We start from the raw sequence: 6043 nt of genomic DNA on the forward strand, positions 1-6043 counted from the left end.
ATTAAGCAGAAAAATACAAAGAGATAGACATAAATACGGAAATAGACAGAGAAAGGGAGGGAGGGAGGGATTGGCACTCACTTGTGGAAATTGTGGTAGGAATGCAAGCTCGAACCCTGAACTTTAAGAGCAGCAAAATGAATACAAGAAGAAGAAAGCTAATCTAAGAAATGAGTAAACAGAATTGATCAAGCAAAGAGGGGAAGGAAAAGAGAAAGAAAAGACAGAGGAGGATCCTCGTCTTTCCAGCTCTAAAGCAAAGCATCCATCAAAAGCCCCTCTTCAATTCTTTGATATATTTTTTTGTTTTGTTTTGTTTTGTTTTGTTTAACCCATTTGCCATCTGGTCTTCATCACCAGGGCCCCCCTTCTCTTCCTCTCCATCTTTTTATGTTCCTGTGGTTTCATGAATTCTTGAGAGAGACAGAGAGACAGAGAGAGCATATGCCATCTGAAGATCCAGGAATCAAAAGACATAAAACACTGACAATTGGTACCCACTCCATTCCTTGTGGACCCATTTATTTATTTTTATTTTCAAAAGAATGGCTTTCTAAAGCCTACACTTTACTATACTCATCGCGGCCATCCGCTCGTTGTCGTCATGGTGGTGGTGGTCATCGAACAGTTGTTTGTTTGATTATTCGCTTGTCGGTTCATTTAAGGAACTCCAGGTAGACTCGTATCAAGCAAACTCACTCAGCACATGATCATGTGCGGCTATAAGGTATAGCTCGTCACATGGCTTTCAAGATTTAGCTAGTTGGTCGGGGTTGATTGACGGGACATTATGTTATTGTTTCGTTTCCCTCTTTTCACACTAGTTGAAACCATGCTAGAAGAGAGGCGAGATGATCGTGTGCGATTGCCATTAAGGCTAAAGCCTAACTTCTAGGATTATTCTGGTCGTTAGAATGATCAATTAAAAGAAGGTAAGCTAGTTTAAATAACGTAAGTGTTGTTAATGTTGAGGAACAATTGTATTTTGGATGTATTGCCATGCAATACATAGCTGTAGTTTGGCTATCAAGTTAATGCAACCCATTGAGACCGTATGAACCATTCAAGTTGGAGTCATATAAGAACAGTGGAAAGACGCAACTTTAGTTGTTCATGTGCATGTGCCTCAAAACAACTTGGAAAGATATTGATGTTGTCCATTTCTTGCTAGTTTGGGGTTAGTAAGGCACGTGATCCTTATTCCACATGGAGGTCCCATTTCATGTCTAAGTGTACGATATATAGGTGGGGAAATTCGTGGCCTCTTGCAGTTGCTTCTTGGTATAGTCATTGTTATATTTGTAACATTTACTTCCTATAATAGACGGGTCGAAAGTGGGTGTCAATGTGATTCAATGGCAAGTAATGTAAAACATAATGAAGGTAGTTTCACATTGCGTCATATGAAAGTCAAATTTCAATCCAATAAGAAGCTCCAAAATTCAAAAGATTTGTTTACATTAGGACATGAAAGAAGCAAAAGTTTTATTTCTTTTATACGTATAACACAACCATTATTTGCACATTAGAAAATACCTTTCAAGTGGACCATGTTCCCATTTGTTTTGACTTATTGTTTGTATCGAAAGAGGAAGTTTTGAAAGGTAAAGAGAGTATGAGTGAGCGATGTGCCACCAATGTGATTTGCTATTGACATTTGTGAACTGTAGAGGATTTCCTTTGTCACCAAAAATGCTCACAAAGAAAGTATTGCTTTCTACGAGCATCTATTCATTTGAGTAACTCATCTTTGTAAGAAACAATTTCAACACACTATCCCAATCACTTTCATTTGGTACAAACAAGCAATCCTTTCACACTATGGTGGAGCAAAACTTTATTACTTTATGAGCATTTCTTGGTTTCAAAGAAAATGTTCTAACACTTTACAGATGTCGATAGCAAATCATAGTGGTGGCACATAGTTCACTCATACTCTCTTACCTTTCAAAACTTCCTCTTTCTATACAATGAACTGGTCAAAACAAACAATGACATTTGTTCCACTTGAAATATATTCTCGATTGTGCACAAATTGGTTGGGTTAAATGTAAAAAAAGGAATCAACTTTTGCTTCTCTCATCTCCTAATGCCTAATTTGATTTTGTGTATGCATTGATGAAGTTTTGCTTCATTTTAGAGAGAAAATTTCCATTAGCTCCACATCAACGTTGAGATCAACTATTTCATTTTTACATGGTTCTCCCAAATTTATTTTATTTTTTATGGTTTCATTCATAACCTTCAAAGTCATAGGGGGGAATTTTTTATGCCAATCTTGTTACATGTACCCGATATGTTGAAATAAGATTTGTTTTGAGTTGCATTGATCTTTGCCATATTAATAGTCCTTTGTAATAGGCCAACTTCTTGCATGTAACAAAATGCTATTTTATGTTTTTTATGATGTTTGGATCACTTTGGATAAGTTTTGGCTCTATGTTTTTCTCTCTAAGAGTTCATGAGGACTTTTGTGCATCTTGTCTAGATAGTAGACTACTTGTTTTGTCATAAAATGTCAAGATTGTGAGATTAATTTTGGCCTTTAGGTATGTAAGTGGGGAAATTTCCATCTCTTTGAGGGTTGTTTGATGAGGACTTCCTATCTAAATATTATGACCCTAAGTGGATTTGCCCTCAAAACAATGCCTAATATCACATACTTAGTCTTGACAAGTGGCACATGTCTGAATGTAGTTTGAAGAAAAGAAGTGGTTTGTCCATAAGTGTCTAGTCCATGTTGGGAAAATTTACACAACTGTGATAAAAACAATGTGTTCATTTTACATCTAAATATTAGTATGATTGTGTCTTCCATGTAACATACATGTTTTGCAATCTTCAACATAGGTATGTTAGGATCACAATGTACATGTATGAAGGTTAATGATATTTTGTTTTTATCAAGGTTTGTGAGTTGCCAATTAGAGGCGCCTAAAATTAACTACTAGAATATGTGTTTAAAATATGCTACAAATTTAACAAGTAAAACATGATCAAATTTGTTCAAGGGAAGCTTTTTGTTGTGACGTGTAATTTAATAAATGAAATATAATATTACAATACGAAGGTACACTACAATACACTATCCAAAAAAGAGTGAAATATTCTTTAAGGTTTTGACACCAATGGCCACTTTATACATTAGTATATAACCACCAATATGTAACAAAAGCAATAAGCCATAAAGATTGAATTACCACAATCCTAGTATGTATGTATGTATGTATGTATGTATGTATGTATGTATGTATGTATGTATGTATGTAATAGTCTATTGAACAATACAAAGTATTTAATGTTTCAATATTGTGCATATGCTAATCATCCTTACAAGTGGGATATATAGGAGCAAACTAACATAATACCTCACCGTGTGAGAATAATTACTCTTCATCATGTCCATTGTAAAGTAATATGGGCATGAACCAATAAGACCTTGATCTTTCTATGTTTTTCTATTTGTAGTTGGAGATATGACTAAGAAAGTTGCAAATTCACATCATGTTGTGCATTAAGTTTGATCTACATAAGTGGTTTCATATTCACAAGGTTTTGATCCTACCATGGCCTACACGTCGAACTTCAAAGCCTTTTCAAGGTGATTCTTGCATGGTCCTTATCAAAGAGGGGAAAAACAATTGTATCTCATATTAAATCCATCATCTCAATATGCCAAAAAGCTATGAAGAAAGGTCCTTAATTATGTCTTCTATAGTAGGAATTATTAAGTTTGTTGTACCTTGAAGCCCCACAAAGAGTTATTATATGGATTGGAAATGGTGTTTCAAAAAGTACCTTCTATGCTGCGTGGTCAAATATCATAACCGACACTATTACTCTATGTCACATTCAGCAATCGTTCTCACTTTGTAAAGAACTTTTTTCCATTGTTGATTTAATTCAACTATTTTTCCTACAAATGATGACACATTTATGAAGGATGGGTTCCAGGCTAGATAAAATCTGGATATTATAGTACTTCTTTGTGTCACATGAATGAGTTTGTAGCAAATATTTCCAATAGTTTATGTGAAGAATTAACAATGCCTTAATGAATTATGTTCAGACGCGCAAGTTGTTATTTTGAAGTTTGCCCAAGGAAAGGAATAAAGACAATGCAACAACGATATTTTAAATGTTTGCAAATAAAAATTTGAAAGTATCTTTACATAACATAGCTCCATCAACTCACACTCCAACTCGAAATGATAAATAATTCCAACCCGTTATACAAACAAATTGATTTATATGGAAAAACTAAGTTGTTGCCAGAGCTATTACCAATTGGAAATAAATGACATTATCAACATCATAGATCATTCAAGAAATTTCATTTACAATGATATGGAACGACCTTCCTCATGTTTTCAACCATGATGCTTTCCAGTTGCAATGATATACCATCTAGGGCTAACACCTTGTTAGATACATGATATGTTTGTGATATGCATGAGATTTGTGGCATCAAGGGAAGGTTTCTCATCGTTCCTTTTGCTACTTTTGGCCATGTCAAATGTTATTATCATTGGTTTTTGGTGGAATCATAATATTTTGCTTGTCAATAAAAGGCTATGCAACATTTAAGTTAGTGGGACAAATAATAGATTTTATGTTGGATTCATAGTACATCACATATGCAAAGTGTTTCTCCTAGTTATAAGCCTTTCATGTCAAAAGACCACTCACATTTTGCGAAGGAAGACTTTAAGTTGAAGAATCATAATCTTTTACTTCAATTTTTTGCCTTATGTTGGAGATGGGTAAGAAGGCAAGAATAAACTTGAGAATATTCTATTTGATAGTAGTAATTGAGGAAAGGTGTCAATCCAATCATAATTTACCCGGTTTTTATAAATGGCAATACCCCGTACACCTCATATCCAAACATTGGTTACAAGAGTGGGACCCATATGAAACTTCTTATTCTTTTGAAAATAAAGAATAAAAATGAACGATCATAGTCATTCACATGACAATATGGTTGTGATGAAATTTAGACTTTGAATGCAAGGCAAAGACATGCATTTGTTGGAATCAAAACAACCATTTGAAAAAATGACAGTAATCAATGAATAAAAATACATTCAAATGTCTCTCACCTTTGGCTCATATGAGTTGAAGATACCTCTTTGGTATGTATTTACAAGTTTCTATCTTTTGGTGGAAGTGTGGTTGGCACAATTGAGAATGTAGTGAAATCTTTTCGAAATGTATATAAATTTCAACTTGTTTATCATGTTTGGCTTGGTTACTTCTTGCTTTGTAAACACAAGAAGAAGATACCTTCCTATAAATTAATCAGAAAACATATGTTCCCCATTATGTGAGTGTGCATTGATAAACCAATGGAAAGTAGGCCAAAGGATGTTGCACTTGGACTCATTCACATGATAATCCTACGCATAATAGCAATTAGGATTCCCTCAAGACAGAAGCATCTTTGACAATATCGTCCTTTTTGGGAGATGATTGCATTTGCTCAACATCACAAACTGGTATGGTTGTCATACGAATGGCATGATGCTCTTTGTTAAAGGAATTTCTACATACATGTGTATTTTTTATTTCCATATTCAACAGGATAAAAAATTGCAGCCTTATACACCCTCAGATAATTTACTACAAAACCTACTCGTTGTTCCAGTTAGGGTGATGTCAAGATTCGAACTCTTGACATAACCATGTTGTAATCAAGTGTTATGTGTTAACCACACATCTAACATATAATCATGTATATATTTCCTCATTGTAGGTTTTAGCTAGCATCATGTGCATAATTTCTCCCTTGTATTATTAACACTTGGCACATGCATGCGTACCTACTGCTTACGTGCTCTATTGTATCACATGCGTGCAATAGGTATGCATGCCACTCAGTATAAATAGTTGAGTTCACCTTGAAGGAATTCAAGGTGAACAACGCCAGTCATGGACATATCAATCTAGTATTCTCGTTTCGCCCATCTTCTCTCCTTAATCTTCATCTCTATCTTTATGCTCTTGTGTCATTCCGTCATCGCTGCACCAAGCGCGGACACAC

The sequence above is a fragment of the Azolla caroliniana genome, unplaced genomic scaffold (genome assembly GCF_043228905.1).
Source record: "Azolla caroliniana isolate FFs.n. ecotype wild unplaced genomic scaffold, voAzoCaro1.0.p SCAF_5, whole genome shotgun sequence".
Taxonomy (NCBI): Eukaryota; Viridiplantae; Streptophyta; class Polypodiopsida; order Salviniales; family Salviniaceae; genus Azolla; species Azolla caroliniana.